Consider the following 17,748-nt stretch of genomic DNA (forward strand, 5'->3'; position numbering starts at 1 on the left):
CAGCTCAGCTCACAGTGAGAGTTGGGTGTTGAGTTTGTCTCCCCTGTGACTCCAGTCAGGATTTTGGGAGGGTGTGTATCGTCTTACACGCTTTAAATGCTGATGTAGTCTCTGAAGTTACCATCTCACTGACATTTAGATATTTTCAGGAAGCAGATGAAAAATGGGTCAGGATGGAGAGTTTGATACTCACTGAATCATAGAAATTTGAATGATGATTTGTTTCAACTGAGGTGGAAAATCAAAAACCAATCGATTTTTGACCAGTCCCACTCCTTCCATCAGCTCTCATATTAACATCATTTGTGATTTTATTCCATATTTTGATTTTTTCTCATATATTGTGCAAACTAAGTTTATGCCTAGCTAGAGGCCCCACCTTCTCCCCCTTTTCTTGTGTAAAGACCAGTCTTTCTTTATTTAAAAATTATTTTATTCCCATGCCTTCCTCTCTTGAATTTCTGTTGGTTTTTTTGTTTTGTTTTACAGGGGTGCCCTTTAGTAATGTTTTTTTTACAAAAAGTCTAAATATTCTTAGTCCTATACATCCTTATGCATTTTTTCATTCTGTTCTCATACTTGAATACTAGCTTTAAGTTATTTTTCTTAGAAGATTGAAGACATGATTCCATAGTTTTCTGGAGGCTGTTACTGACAAAAATTCTGATGGCAGTTTGATGTTCACATGCCAGTAAATAAGTTTTTATTTTTCTCCAGGGAAGCTGTTGACTTCTTCTCTTCCATTTAACTTTTGGAAAGTTTACCACAACATGTGTCACTGCAGGTTTCCTTTGTACTAACACTATATTCAGTCATCAGACTTGGGTTTTTATTTGACTTTATTCATTATTATTCCTTCCTGTCCATTTCCTCTGAATTTTTCATTCTGAAACACATAATTGATGGGCCTTGAAACTTCTGGATCTAACCTTTCTGTGTCTCAGCTTTTCTCTCGTATTTATCATCTTACAGTGCCTGCCTCTGCTTGTCGTGGGGAAGGATGTAGTGCAGGGGATTGATTTGTCTTCCTAGTGTGAGAGCTCTCTGTCCCTCCAGAAACTGTAAACTACCTGGGGCCACAGTGTTGCTTCTTTGGTGCCTGGGCTGAACTGATACTTCACAGAACAGCCTTAGTTAGCAGGCAGCCATCCTTTTTGATTTTCTGTCTTTTTAGAGACTACTCTTGTCTCAGTGCCGTGTATACTGTGAGCACTCCCTGGATAGATGGTCCACAGGCGTTCAGGCAGCAGTTTCCAGGGCATCAGTCTGGGGGCAGGAGACATTGCTCTCATCTGCTCTACAGATTGAAAAGCCAGCCCTGTGCTCAATGTAGTTCTTCTTCACCTTGTTACCATGATGCCTGCCAGGCTTGGAATTTCTAATACTTCACTGGGCCTCTGATGTTTTAGGTCTATTTTTTTCCCTCTGCTTTTCCCTATCAATCTTGTTTCATTTGCTTTCTATCCTTAAAGGAATTTCTAAAATTTCAAAAATGTGAATGACATTTTCCTGTGATGTTACAGGAACATATATATTTATTTTAAAGAGATTTTAAGTTGGAGGGGATATAGACATTTGGGCTCAGTTCAGTATTCAGACCATAGAAATTCCAAGACAATAGGCTGAATGCTCAATGAGGTTTTTCAGCCACAGTTGAGGGTTTGCCCCCGACACAATCAAGGACAATCTCTCTCCTAGGAGCTCCCTTCTCAGATCTACTACAAAACTTGGTAGCTCTCCTAGAGTAAACAGAGAAATATCCAAGTTACATTAAATACTTTCTTACAGTTTGGAACCTAGCAGTGCTTTTCCATAATGCAGTTATCCTTACTATCTTATTTCACCCACATACTTCCTGAACTGTAAAGTATCGCTAAGTCTATTTTTCGGCTGGGGAAAATGAGGTACAAAGTGACTAGTCATCTTGCATGTCTAAGAACCTGGACAGGACTATAATTAGAACCCAAATATCCTAGTCTAGTAGGCCAGTGGCTCTTACTGCTTTTGCAGAGCAACACAGATGACAGAGAAAGCTCACATATTCACCACATTCCTCAGGTTTCTGGTGCCCTAAACCCAAACTCCACTCTCGTTTTATCATTTAAAGAGCTGGGTGCATCTCAAGGTCTGTTGCTACTTGGACTAATATGAATTACTCTATTTAAAAAACAATAGTAAACATTTATTGAGCACTCACTCAGGCAGAGTTATAGTGCTTCACATATATTAACTAAGTCATCCTCACAGCTATCAGTTGAGATGGGGGATGTTATTATCATCATCTTTATTTTATAGATGAAAAAACTGAGAAAGAGATTAAGTACTTCCCAATGTCAGTCTCACAGCTGATTACAGGTGATGCCAGGATCCTGACCATCTGACTCCGGAGCCCATGCTCTAAACCAGAGACTAGCAAACTAAAGCCTGTGGGCTAAATTTGATCAGCTGCCTTTTTTTTTTTTTACTGCCCATGAACTAAGAATAGATTTTACTTTCTTTTTTTGGGGGGGTGCTGTGTTGGGTCTTCATTGCTGCGTGCAGGCTTTCTCTAGTTGCGGTGCGCCTCTTCCATTGTGGTGGCTTCTCTTGTTGCAGAGCACAGGCTCTAGGCACGTGGGCTTCAGTAGTTGCAGCACACGGGCTCAGTAGTTGCTGTGCTCGGGCTCTAGGGCGTGCGGGCCTTAGTAGTTGTGGCGCACAGGCTCAGTAGTTGTGGCTTGCGGGCTCTAGAGCACAGGCTCAGTAGTTGTGGCTCACGGGCTTAGTTGCTTCGCGGCATGTGGGATCTTCCTGGCCCAGGGCTCGAACCCGTGTCACCTGCATTGGCAGGCGGATTCTTAACCACTGTGCCACCAGGGAAGTCCCTAAATTTTACACTTTTTAATTGATTACATTTTAAGTGGTTATATAAATGCCCATGTAATATCTTCAATTCTGCTTCTTCGCCCCACAAAGCCTGAATCATTTACTCTCTGGCCCTTTAAAAAAATGTGTGCCAACTCCAGCAAGTCTAACCATCAGGCTCTAATTCACACACTCCTGTATTTTATTTTGAGTTACAATTAGTTGGGCATAGCTCACTGTTAGCGGGTTGAGACCTGTAGTTGAGAAATGCTGCACTAGTTTATACCATGGACTCCAGACAGCGTAAACAGGCAATTTGTAGCTTTTATTGCTTCTCCTGCCCATTTCTTCCTCCCTCATAAATAAGGTCTTAATAGGCTGTATTTGTTTTTTAACTATTAGAATGAATTGATAAAATTTCTCCTTCTCTCTTTACCCCTTTCTAAATGTATCCAGTTTTTCCTAAGGAAATAGGAAAGGATTGTGCAGATAGAGGAAATCTGAAAATAAATCAAGAACTGTGCTTTAAGATCTCAGGTGTTGTTTTCAGGATTCATGTTAGCAATTAATCTGGCAGTAAGAAGGCCCTGGAGAAAGAGTCAGACATATACCTAGGCTGAAATCTGGGACAGGCCTTCTGTGTGGGCTTTGCTTTGCAGGTAGGTAGATTCATACCAAATCCCACATAATGATCATAGGAGTCCATGTTAAGAATACAGTTAGGGAAAAGTAATTGGTTTATATAAAGAATCTTTTCATATGTAACATATGTCACTGATCATAGTTTCGTGGAATGCTAAAGCTGTTTGGTGTTGAGGAGTCCGGACACCCACATGGTTAAATAAATTTGAAAAATTCTTGGTTAAACAAAGTTAACAAGTTTTCTTAGTCAGAAACTCTCCTAGAGGTCATAATCTGGTAATGTCCAGTATCAGTCCATAAGTGGAGTATGTAGTGAACAGTGTTTCCTAAAGTTACGAGATGATGAACCTTTGTTTGTTTGGTTGGTTTTAATCAAATGACTTGTGCTCCAGGGAACACAGTTTGGGGAACGCTGAGAAACATATTGAATTGCTCTTTTCCGCCTTGGAAGCTTTTTCTGCACACTGAATCAGTACCAGCTGATAGAGTCAGAGCACCATTCCTCCTGGATATTGCAGAACCATATTTATAAATCCCCTTTCTCCCATTCCTCTTTCTTATTTTAGATTCCACGCAGACTACCAGCCTTCTGTGCGCATTTGACATTATATCATTCTTTTCCATTCCAACATTTTTTATAACCATAAAATTTTCAAGTTGCCAAATCATTCCTCATTGCTTTTCTTCTTGATTTAACTGCTTCATGCACACTCAAGGAGTTACCTTAATCTAATCAGCCAGTTCTCTCTAAATCACAATGTAAGATAACAACAGTTAATTCTTACCGAGGTGGTGAGTTTCTGCTAACTTAGATCTCAGAGGCATTCTGTAAACCAGTACTTAGGTTTGTAAGTTTATAACACCTTGTAGGGAGGTATAAAACCTTTTGGCACCTGACCACATTGTTCATCTATAACGTAAAGTGTCACCAAGCTCTTACTTTTGAAGTTCTATCTTACATTCTACCCAGGGATTGTATGAAATGGATTTTGGTGGTTTTCTTTTTTAAAACAGTCTTCAGATAGAGGAAGTTACTGAATTCTCTAAATAAAGATCAGTCTCACCTGCCCTGATAACCTTTGGCAATCCTGCCCTGTGTGGCAGAAATCAGCATTCCCTGTTTCCAGCAGGTCTCCAAAAACGATAGCAATTTCCTTGTGCACATCAATTTCTCCTTGCGGATGGGCAGCTTGTTGCTATAATCAGATCTGTCAGCTCTTTGCAAAAGAATTGGAAAGTGGCCTTACTCATGTGGAAATCTAATAGCGACTTGTTGTCTCTCCCTCTTGGCGGCATAGCCCGGGCTGTCAACATGATGTCCTGTGTCCTGCAGTTGCAGAGGGCTGGGTCCCTGCCTGAAAAGAAGCTGCTGAATTGGGCCACTTTGCTCACTCTTGCAGAATTTATGATCTACCCAGTGCCTTCCCTCTCATGATTGACTTTTAGAAAATGAGATTGCCAAGTCCTGGGTATTTTAGTCTGTCAGTAACTAGTACAAATTCTACCATCATAATTCACACAACAAAAACCAATTAATGAAAACAATCCAGCTATTGGTACATCATGATTTCCTTGTACCATGAAAAATGGGGTACCCCGTTGTAGCGAATTATTATCCCACATCTCTCTACATTGTACTTAGAGATTGTATCAAATGACAGAGGTAAGATTCTTTTAAAAGAAATTCAAAATATATCCCAGGCAGTCATTCTTTTAAACATTAGATGCCAACTAATCTTTAAGTTTTTACTTTTCAGCTCCATTACACTTTACACCTCAGTATATTTTCGTACCCTCTCACATTTTGTAGAGATATCCGATTTCTAGCTTTTAACAAAATTGTTCCGTAAGTTAAGTCAATTCCTGTTAATACAGCTGTTAAATATTGAGATCATGCTGCATGTTAAATGAAATCAGTTTTCAAAGTAAATTAAATCCCTGAATGAAGGTGGGTGTATCTTTCCACATGAAGGAAGAAATCGTAAGAGAGTTGCATATATAATCAGATCTTGGGGACATAAACTGAATTGTCTATGGAAGAGTTGTATTATGATGCAACAATCCTATCCTTCTCAAAGAGCCTTAAAAAGTAAACTATATTTAATATGAGTTTAAACATGGATGACAAAGATACAGATTTTGAGAATATGATAGTTTTTGTCTGACTGTCAGCCGGTTGTTTTTGCTTTAAAAGAACATCTGTATTGGTCTAGAGTCGAATAAAGCCCGATTCCTCATTCATTTCTTCCAACCAGGAGAGAAAAATGGGGTTGGAGTAAGTAATGTCTCAAAAGCAATTTTTACACTTTAATTAGCTGGCTCTAGCTATAACTGGATTGACAGGGTTCGTATACCATTTTAACAATACTGAATGCTGTATTCTTCTATTAAACCCATATTTGTCTATTGCATCCTAAAAAGTAGGTTTTCACTTCAGATCCCCTATTTCTCCTCTCTTTCTCCAATCTTCTTTACCATGTAGAGAAAACAGAGAGTAAGAAAAACCTTAAGCAGTGTGAAAGAATAGAATAAGCCCCACCTCCATCTTCTATTTTAGTGTGGCAATAAGTCACATGATTATGTATTATATAGCTTACAGATTATAGGATATATGAAAAGCATCATGTATATAATTCATATGCTCATTCAACCAGGCTGAACTAAAAAGCTTTATGAGGTTTTCTTTGTTTGTTTTCTCATATTCCATAATATCATGAAATGTAAGATAAGTGCTCAGTCACTTACCAAATACTTTGTCACATGGTCTCAGGGCCATGTTCGGTAATTCAGAGGGGAGACAAGTGGAAGAGAAGTCACAGGGAGGGCTTTCATGTAACTTGTTATCTGGTTTTTGAAAGATAAAACTTGCCAAGTTAAAAATAATGGTAAACCCTTCAATCCTTTCACAGGGGAAAACTATATGAAAGATTATTCTGTGTGATTCTAAAAGAAGAGATTTAAAGTTGAGGCAAGTTGAGGACTTGAGGTGGAGTGATTACAGCCAGAGGAGCAAACTGAGGGGTCACTGAGGAGGTAAACTTGCTGATAAAAAGAAAAATAGGAAGGTAGACACATTGGCTTTTCCAGTGAGGGGAATGGTCCAGAGGAGAGATTGGCAGATTGTGACCTGCGGGCTAAATCTGGCAAATGGACAATTTTTATACGGCCACTGGTTAAGGTTAGTTTTTACTTTTCAAAGCATTGTAAAAATACAAAGAGGTCTCTACAAATACATAGAGACCCTATGGTCCAGAGCCTAAAATATGTATTATCTGGCCCTTTACTGAACAAGTTTGTTGACCCTTTGTCTATAGTAACCCTCTTCAAACTTTCTGTGACAACAGAAATATCCCATCTCTGTTCTGATCAACGCAGGGGTCAGGAGCCACTTGTGACAACTTAGCACTTGAAATGTGGCCAGTGTGACTGAGGAACTGAGGTTTTACTTTACTTAATTTTAATTACTTTAAAGGTAAATAGCCACAGGTGGCTGGTGGCTATGCTATTGGACAGCACAGTCCTAGCCAGTTGTGAATGTATGGACCATTTCATATAAAAGCAAAAGTTCTAGACTAATTCCTATTCCATACCTCAGGTTGACTGCTCTGTATGGTGTTAGCTCTGAAGCAAGCTGGGAGTGACAGGGCACCAAACTGAGAGTGAGGGGTAATATTTGGAAGGCTGAAAATTCTTGGCAGGGGGAGATGGCAGGACAACCCTATGGAGAGTTCCCATGCTAGGGATACAGTCTAAGTTCTAACTGAGGTGGCCAGAATCCATCTATTTCCAAAACATATGCCAAGAATCCAGAATTAGAGGTCCGATCTGGAGGAAGTCAGTGTTTAGACTGCAGTGCAGAGACAATTGTAGTGTCAGACAAAGGATGAATCAAGTGGAGGAATCTGTCTGTGGTAGAAAAAGGCCAGAAATATGATCCATATCTTCAAAAATAGGGCTGGCAGAAAAAAGATGGACAAATAGGCCTGTCAAGGCAGCTAACGTATAGGGAAGTGTCCCATCTTTCCAGAGCACCAGTATTCTGGTGGGAGGAGGTGCTATGGATTGGACAGGTTTTAGTGTCTAAGGGATAGGCATAGGATACACACATGGATTTAGAAGTGGGTGGGAGCAGCAGGTGCCTTGAAACCTCTGTCCCATTCATTCATGGAGCTAGGATAGGGTTGCCAGATGAAATACAGTATACCCGGTTAAATTTGAATTTCAGATAAATAACAAATACTTTTTAAAAAAGTATATCTAAAGTATTATATGGGACATACTTACACTGAAAATATATTTATTATTTATCCAAAATTCAAGTTTAACTAGGCATCCTATATTTTTATTTGCTAAATCTGGTAACCCTAGGAAGGGCCATTGACACAGCCTGCTGACCTTCCATGAAAGGGTGGGGTAGCTTAACGGAGACTTCATCCAAATGTCTGGAATCAGGCTAGGTTGACACTTATTAGACATATGCTTTTGGCCACATCACTAAAACTCTCTTTGCCTTCTGTTCTCATTAGTGTGGAGCAAGGAAATTCACTCAATGAGAGCTATGTCTGTCCTACCTTGAATGGCAAAATGTTAGAACTACATGGGACCATAGTTATCTTCTATCTAAGGCTGTTATTTTTACAGAAGAAGAAGCAGGCCTAAAAAAATAAGGTGACTTTTAAAAGAACCCACATTTCTACCTGTGATAATATGACCATTCCTGGAATCTGGATATCTTGCTGCTCAGTTCAATGCTTTTTCTCTCTCTACTGCTCTGTCATCTTCTATCTTCAAAGACCGTAAGAAATAATGCACAGTAAAGTGATTTGCCAATTTTAATATGTAAAATATAAATGTATAGGAGAACTGTTTCTAGGCTGATATCAGAGCATGGAAATCACCTCCCTAATTATGCTGATTCACGATTCTCTGTCTGGAAAAATGTTTGGGTTATCAGCACTTCACAAGTCCAAAGTCTTAATTTTTTTGGGTTGTCTCTAGAAAGCACAACTGATAAATTAAAAACAAAGTTATCAAAACAAGTTACAATTCTAGATCTTTTAAAATCTGGCCCCATGGGTAACCAACCAAAGCTGTTTGATAAAGGTAAACATCCTTAGATGCACACCAGCCAGCCTTTTGCATTTCATTGTTGACAAGTCAGGCTAGATGTATAACTTGTATGCTGCTGTCTGCCTCGTGGGAGATGGATTCTTATCGCAAGGCAAGTCACATCCCTGACAACATTTATAGCTGCTCTGTCACTGTGGCAGTGACAGTCTGATACCTCACAGATGCCTGGATTTTTCCACCAGTGTTAATAAGCAGTTGTGGTGGGAGTGTGGAAATGAGGTGAAATAATATTCCTGTCCAGGCAGTTAATGCTAAAGAAACATTTAGATAAAGGAGGAGCTGATTTGAGCATGGAAATAGATATCGAAAGTAATGTTTAAGATCCAAAGTCTAAGAACTCTTTAGAGGCACCTCCATAGCGGGGAGAGATCTGAGCCTCTTTGGTTGCTGCTGCTTTGTGTCATTGCCAAGGACTATACCCTCTCTTTCCTGTAATTGTCTTATTTTGGCTCAATTAAGAGTTTGGGAATAAGAGTTTTAATCTTATACTGAGATATATAACTACTGGTGGTACAACTGGTTCATTGTCTTTTGAATGTGTTTAAGATTTCCTCTTCATAAATGATTCAGTGGGAGTTGGGTTTATTTTTATATTGCTAAATGTTTTATTATATATGTAAATGAAATTTTGGTCAAGGAAATTAGAATGGAAATATTTTAAGATATGTAAAACTTTTAATCCGACAAATTATTTTAGAAATAAAAAGATCTTTCCTCCTGAGTACTTATTGTTTGGCCCAAAATTATGTCTTCCATAAATACCATGAATATTCTCACAGAGACTTAACACTGTCCAAAAATTCTTCATTTCTTTTAGATTTTTTAAAACTCAATTACCTTGTGTTCTCTTGCACATAACAAAATATTTTGTTCTTCCACAGAAGTCTAGAATGTAGTTTTCATCTGCGTTGCCTTTAAGTGGTATCTAGGTCTTTAGAATTATCAAGAACATTAGATATTGCTTTTCTTTACCTTATAACAACAGCAGAAGAGCTTTTAATTTACAAATTAAATGATATGCATGTCTTTCTTTTCTTTTCTTTTTTTTCTCTTCTCTTCTCTCCTCTTCTCTTCTTTTCTTTTCTATTCTATTCTATTCTTTTTTTCTTAACCAAACCCAGTTGACAGTGACTGTTAAGGGTATACTTTTCTGAACCCAAGTATCTTGTTAGGAAGGTGCTCCTAGATTTCTGAGCTGTACTGATGAGGTTTGAGATAGTATACTCCTTGCCTCTTACTGGTGGCAGGGACAAAGGCTTTAAGCAGAACTGTCCAGTTTAGCATCTTTGATTAATATATTATAGTAAGTTTCCCTGTAGGGTGTGTTTTGCCCTTTAGAGGAAAAATCTGTTTTTAAAAACACTTGGATAAAGAACACCCGTGTATATATACACGGACAAATCTCTAGGCTTCAATATGGTACAGAAACAGTTTCGGGCCATGTCGCTTTGGGTTTATGGCTGTGAACACCTCTTGTGTGCTAATTACTGTACTGAGTAACATTATTTGAACTGATGAAACGCTTGCTTGATTGATTGATTACACCAGCCTTTTATTTCAGTCTGATACCTTGGAGGCTCTATGAACTCTTGAGTTTGTGGGCTAGAATTAGTATTAGTATTAGTGCTTTGGGAACTTGTGAAAGTATGCAGATTAAAAATTTATTGGGAAGGGGTAAGATATTCATTCATCTTTTAAAAACTGTGTGAATGGGACTTCTGTTTTGTTTTGTTTTTTTGACATTTTGACCCCTCTTCTACCTGGATCATTACAAGATTGTTCTGATTAAACTTCCTTCTCCATTCAGGGTCCACACCCCTAAAATCAATTAAGCAAATTAAAAAAAAAAAAATCCATTCCTTATCATGTCTCTGAATAAGGTAAGAGGTAAGTTTTCTCACGATTGATTATTCTCAGGACTTATAAGCATTCATCCCAGATTTTTTTCAGAAGAAAATGAACTAAAATTAGCTTATAATCAACAAGCATTTAACAGAGTCCCATGGAGAATTTCTGAGTTTCATGGAGTACTGCTTTTCTAAAAAGAATTTTTATTGAAGTATAGTTGAATTATAATATTGTGTTTGTTTCTGGTATACATCAAAGTGATTCAGATATATATATATATATTTTCCATTATGGTTTATTACAGGATATTGAATATAGTTCCCTGTGCTATACAGTAGGACCTTGTTGTTTATCTATTTTATATAGAGTAGTTTGTATCTGCTAATCCTAAATCTAATTTATCCCTCCCCCATCCCTTTTCCCCTTTGATAGCCGTAAGTTTGTTTTCTATGTCTGTGAGTCTGTTTCTGTTTTGTAAATAAGTTCATTTGTGTCATATTTTAGATTCCATATGTAAGTGATATCATATGATATTTGTCTTCCTCTGTCCAACTTACTTCACTTAGTATGATAATCTCTAGGTCCATCCATGTTGCTGCAAGTGGCATTATTTTGTTCTTTTTTATGGCTGAGTAGTATTCCATTGTATATATGTACCACATCATCTTCAACCATTCCTCTGCAACATTTAGGTTGCTTCCATGTCTTGGCTATTGTAAATAGCGCTGCAGTGAACATTGGGGTGCATGTATTTTTTCAAATTAGAGTTTTCTCCAGATGTATGCCCAGGAGTGGGATTGCTGGGTCATATGCCAACTCTATTTTTAGTTTTTTAAGGAACCTCCATACTCTTCTCCATAGTGGCTGTATCAATTTACATTCCCACCAACAGTGTAAGAGGGTTCCCTTTTCTCCACGTCCTCTCCAGCATTCTGTATTTGTAGACTTGTTTATGATGGCCATTCTGACCGGTGTGAGGTGATACTTCATTGTAGTTTTGATTTGCATTTTGGAGTACTGATTTCTATATTTCATTCCACAAACCTCCATAGAAGAGCCCCTTGAAAGCTGATATGAACATGTTGGGTGTTTTATTTGAAGCTGGCCCTGTCCTCAGGAAAGACTGGGGATCCGCAGACAGAAAAAGGTATCTCTTCTAGAGCCAAGGTTGCAAAACTGTGCAATATATGACTGTGCTGTTATAGACACTGTGTCTTTATTTGGTGGATAAAGAAACTAAGAATTAGTGTTATTTAATGTAAGCCCTTGAAAGGAGGCGGGTGGGGGGGGAAGCTCTTATATAATGATAACTAATGCAATGTAAAAAGAGTTATTTTGGCACAATGATGATGTGTTTTCCCCTTGCAGTTTTTTTAACAGTTTCCAAGCTATTAGATAACTATGTCAGCAAAGTTGTATTGGATTTGACTTTTCAAAAAACTTAAAGTAGTTCATTATTTTTGTCCATTTTCAGAAGAAACCTCCAATTTCTATGTCTCCAGTGGAAATGATTTCACCAGCAGTTAATTATTTACAATTGTACCACCATCCTCACAGCCACCCGAGCGAACTCCTAGAGCCAGTCTAGTCTGATTCAGCTCTCTCACGCTCAAATTACTGTCCAAGTCTGTTACCTCCTCTGAGATTTGTTCTGTATCTGTCCCCTTCCCTCTATCATCACTGCACCCGTGTTCTCCATTCCCTCATCTTCTCTCGGCTGGGCAGTGCAGCAGCCCATCACTATCTCCTTGTCTTGGATCTGCCCACACTCCCATTTGTTCCCTGTACCAGCCCTTCACTCTTCCCCATACAAACCTCCCCTTCTCCCTGTAGCCATCAATCTGAAGCCTAAGCTTCTGGAATGCCATTCAATCTTCAGTCAGTAACTCAGCTCTCCACTTGCATCTTTCACTATTTATTCCTTCCTACTTTTAGATTTAGAGTTTTTGAACTACTTATAGTTGCAAGGTTCTATCCAGTTTCTGTGCCTTTTCTCAGGCCGTTCCCTCTTCCTGAAACACTCTTCTCCAGCCCCTTGGTTTCATGCCCCCATTGACCTTGCTAACTTCTATTCATCTTTCAAAACTATCCCCAGGGAAGAGCTGAATCACTCCCTCTTCTGAACTGAGGCCCTCTAACTTGGTGCTCTGGAACCAGACTGCTTAATACCATCTTTTAGTAGCTGCGTTACCTTAGATAAGTCATTTTCTTTCCCTGTGCCACAGCCAAGGCCTCATATTTGAAATAATAATGCCTCCATCATTGGGTAGTTGTCAGGATTCAATTAAAAAATAAAATATAAGAGTGCTTGTTATACAGTAAAAGCTAATATAAGTATAACTATTATGATTATTACTTGTATATTCAATTATTATCACATTTCACACTGCGTTATAATTATTTCATGATACTTCAATATCTCACATACTTACCTTTAATAAGGACTTTGAAAGCAAACACAGCATTTTATTCTTTTTTTTTTTTTCACACACACACACTGTATTTCATTTTTACAAGAGATAAATAGACTGACACCAAGCATTGTACATGGATGACCACAACAAAAGCAACAATGATTGCAATTACCAAACATGAAACACACTCATACTATGTAATAATATTGACATTCAGTCCAGTAATCCTCCACTGTAACAGCTCCTTTACTTTGCAGTGAAAATTGATTTGTATATTGTTGCCTCTGAGTCCTTGTGGGATTTTTTTTTTTTTTAATTCAGACAGAAAGTCACAAAAATTATACTCATCCTCATCAGTTCACTCAGTCCCATGTAATTAATTTTTTTTTTCATCTTGATCTTTTGTTAGCACTTTTGTGAGTTCATCAGTTTTTCATTAGAGTTCTGAAAATGCTTATTCATTCAGTTCAGCAGTACAGTCAGTTACCAGAAACCTGTACTTGTCAGAGTCTTTTCCATGAATTTCTTGAAGATGAAACCCTTTTATAGGAACATATTTGCAAAATCATCAGAGTACACCCAGAACTGTCTGTAAATGACAAAAGACTTAAAAATGACCACAGTTAAAGATTTGATGAAAGTTCATAATAATGCAGTTGACAAGAAAATTAGTTATTTCTGAGATATACATTTTAAATTAATAACTAGGATTATTACTTATAACATTATACCAGAACATATAAGATTTTTAGAAATTTCATGTAATGTCTGAAACATTTATATTAACATATTTCCATACAAATAACCCAATGAAAGTTTAGTATTAGTTGTTTTGTTTGTTTTGTTATACTGCAGGTTCTTATTAGGCATCAATTTTATACACATCAGTGTATATATGTCAATCCCAATCGCCCAATTCAGCACACCACCATTCCCACCCCACCGCAGTTTTCCCCCCTTGGTGTCCATATGTCCATTCTCTACATCTGTGTCTCAACTTCTGCCCTGCAAACTGGCTCATCTGTACCATTTTTCTAGGTTCCACATACATGCGTTATTATACGATATTTGTTTTTCTCTTTCTGACGTACTTCACTCTGTATGACAGTCTCTAGATCCATCCACGTCTCAACAAATGACTCAATTTCGTTCCTTTTTATGGCTGAGTAATATTCCATTGTATATATGTACCACATCTTCTTTATCCATTCGTCTGTTGATGGGCATTTAGGTTGCTTCCATGACCTGGCTATTGTAAATAGTGCTGCACTGAACATTCGGGTGCATGTGTCTTTTTTTTTTTTTTTTTTTTGCATGTGTCTTTTTGAATTACGGTTTTCTCTGGGTATATGCCCAGTAGTGGGATTGCTGGGTCATATGGTAATTCTATTTTTAGTTTTTTAAGGAACCTCTATATTGTTCTCCATAGTGGCTGTATCAATTTACATTCCCACCAACAGTGCAAGAGGTTTCCCTTTTCTCCACACCCTCTCCAGCATTTGTTGTTTGTAGATTTTCTGATGATGCCCATTCTAACAGGAGTGAGGTGATACCTCATTGTAGTTTTGATTTGCATTTCTCTAATAATTAGTGACGTTGAGCATCTTTTCATGTGCTTCGTGGCCGTCTGTATGTCTTCTTTGGAGAAATGTCTATTAAGATCTTCTGCCCATTTTTGGATTGGGGTGTTTGTTTCTTTAATATTGAGCTGAATGAGCTGTTTATATATTTTGGAGATTAATCCTTTGTCCGTTGATTCATTTGCAAATATTTTCTCCCATTCTGAGGGTTGTCTTTTCGTCTTGTTTATGGTTTCCTTTGCTGTGCAAAAGCTTTGAAGTTTCATTAGGTCCCACTTGTTTATTTTTGTTTTTATTTCCATTACTCTAGGAGGTGGCTCAAAAAAGATCTTGCTGTGATTTATGTCAAAGAGTGTTCTTCCTATGTTTTCCTCTAAGAGTTTTATAGTGTCCAGTCTTATATTTAGGTCTCTAATCCATTTTGAGTTTATTTTTGTGTATGGTGTTAGGGAGTATTCTAATTTCATTCTTTTACATGTAGCTGTCCAGTTTTCCCAGCACCACTTATTGAAGAGACTGTCTTTTCTCCATTGTATATCTTTGCCTCCTTTGTCATAGATTAGTTGACCATAGGTGTGTGGATTAATCTCTGGGCTTTCTATCTTGTTCCATTGATATATGTTTCTGTTTTTGTGCCAGTACTATATTGTCTTGATTACTGTAGCTTTGTAGTATAGTCTGAAGTCAGGGAGTCTGATTCCTCCAGCTCCGTTTTTTTCCCTCAAGACTGCTTTGGCTATTCGGGGTCTTTTGTGTCTCCATACAAATTTTAAGATGATTTGTTCTAGCTCCGTAAAAAATGCCATTGGTAATTTGATAGGGATTGCATTGAATCTGTAGATTGCTTTGGGTAGTATACTCATTTTCACAATGTTGATTCTTCCAATCCAAGAACATGGTATATCTCTCCATCTGTTGGTATCATCTTTAATTTCTTTCATCAGTGTCTTATAGTTTTCTGCATACAGGTCTTTTGTCTCCCTAGGTAGGTTTATTCCTAGGTATTTTATTCTTTTTGTTGCAGTGGTAAATGGGAGTGTTTCCATAATTTCTCTTTCAGATTTTTCATCATTAGTGTATAGGAATGCAAGAGATTTCTGTGCATTAATTTTGTATCCTGCAACTTTACCATATTCATTAATTAGCTCTAGCAGTTTTCTGGTGGCAGTTTTAGGATTCTCTATGTATAGTATCATGTCATCCGCAAACAGTGACAGTTTTACTTCTTCTTTTCCAATTTATATTCCTTTTATTTCTTTTTCTTCTCTGATTGCCGTGGCTAGGACTTCCAGAACTATGTTGAATAATAGTGGTGAGAGTGGACATCCTTGTCTCGTTCCTGATCTTAGAGGAAATGCTTTCAGTTTTTCACCATTGAGAATGATGTTTGCTGTGGGTTTGTCATATATGGCCTTTATTATGTTGAGGTAGGTTCCCTCTCTGCCCACTTTCTGGAGAGTTTTTATCAGAAATGGGTGTTGAATTTTGTCAAAAGCTTTTTCTGCATCTATTGAGATGATCATATGGTTTTTATTCTTCAGTTGGTTAATATGGTGTATCACATTGATTGATTTGCGTATATTGAAGAATCCTTGCATCCCTGGGATAAATCCCACTTGATCGTGGTGTATGATCCTTTTAATGTGTTGTTGGATTTTGTTTGCTAGTATTTTGTTGAGGATTTTGCATCTATATTCATCAGTGATATTGGTCTGTAATTTTCTTTTTTTGTAGTGTCTTTGTCTGGTTTTGGTATCAGGGTGATGGTGGCCTCATAGAATGAGTTTGGGAGTGTTCCTTCCTCTGCAATTTTTTGGAAGAGTTTGAGAAGGATGGGTGTTAGCTCTTCTCTAGATGTTTGATAGAATTCACCTGTGAAGCCATCTGATCCTGGACTTTTGTTTGTTGGAAGATTTTTAATCACAGTTTCAATTTCATTACTTGTGATTGGTCTGTTCATATTTTCTGTTTCTTCCTGGTTCAGTCTTGGAAGGTTATACCTTTCTAAGAATTTGTCCATTTCTTCCAGGTTGTCCATTTTATTGGCATAAAGTTGCTTGTAGTAGTCTCTTAGGATGCTTTGTATTTCTGCGGTGTCTGTTGTAACGTCTCCTGTTTCATTTCTGATTTTATTGATTTGAGTCCTCGCCCTCTTTTTCTTGATGAGTCTGGCTAATGGCTTATCAATTTTGTTTATCTTCTCAAAGAACCAACTTTTAGTTTTATTGATCTTTGCTATTGTTTTCTTTGTTTCTATTTCATTTATTTCTGCTCTGATCTTTATGATTTCTTTCCTTCTGCTAACTTTGGGTTTTGTTTGTTCTTCTTTCTCTAGTTTCTTTAGGTGTAAGGTTAGATTGTTTACTTGAGATTTTTCTTGTTACTTTAGGTAGGCTTGTATAGCTATAAACTTCCCTCTTAGAACCACTTTTGCTGCATCCCATAGGTTTTGGGTCATCGTGTTTTCATTGTCATTTGTCTCTAGGTATTTATTGATTTCCTCTTTGATTTCTTCAGTGATCTCTTGGTTATTTAGTAACGTATTGTTTAGCCTCCATGTGTTTGTGTTTTTTATGGTTTTTCCCCTGTAATTCATTTCTAATCTCATAGCGTTGTGGTCAGAAAAGATGCTTGATATGATTTCAATTTTCTTAAATTTACTGAGGCTTGATTTGTGACCCAAGATGTGATCTATCCTGGAGAATGTTCCGTGCGCACTTGAGAAGAACGTGTAATCTGCTGTTTTTGGATGGAATGTCCTATATATATCAATTAAATCTATCTGGTCTATTGTGTCATTTAAAGCTTCTGTTTCCTTATTTATTTTCATTTTGGATGATCTGTCCATTGGTGTAAGTGAGGTGTTAAAGTCCCCCACTATTATTGTGTTACTGTCGATTTCCTCTTTTATAGCTGTTAGCAGTTGCCTTATGTATTGAGGTGCTCCTATGTTGGGTGCATATATATTTATAATTGTTATATCTTCTTCTTGGATTGATCCCTGGATCATTATGTAGTGTCCTTCCTTGTCTCTTGTAACATTCTTTATTTTAAAGTCTATTTTATCTGATATGAGTATAGCTACTCCAGCTTTCTTTTGATTTCCATTTGCATGGAATATCTTTTTCCATCCCCTCACTTTCAGTCTGTATGTGTCCCTAGGTCTAAAGTGGGTCTCTTGTAGACAGCATATATATGGGTCTTGTGTTTGTATCCATTCAGCCAGTCTGTGTCTTTTGGTTGGGGCATTTAATCCATTCACGTTTAAGGTAATTATCGATATGTATGTT

At 37.6% G+C, this 17,748-nt stretch overlaps 2 long non-coding RNA genes across 3 annotated transcripts in view; one reads left to right on the forward strand and one right to left on the reverse strand.

Moving 5' to 3' along the window:
- Positions 1-17,748, forward strand: part of LOC309612494 — a 947,061-nt gene that overhangs the window by 739,790 nt on the left and 189,523 nt on the right. The gene's annotated exons all lie outside the window — the stretch shown is intronic.
- Positions 1-17,748, reverse strand: part of LOC309612520 — a 398,586-nt gene that overhangs the window by 378,967 nt on the left and 1,871 nt on the right. The gene's annotated exons all lie outside the window — the stretch shown is intronic.

This window comes from Balaenoptera borealis (genome assembly GCF_965194805.1).
Source record: "Balaenoptera borealis genome assembly, chromosome: 15".
Lineage (NCBI taxonomy): Eukaryota > Metazoa > Chordata > Mammalia > Artiodactyla > Balaenopteridae > Balaenoptera > Balaenoptera borealis.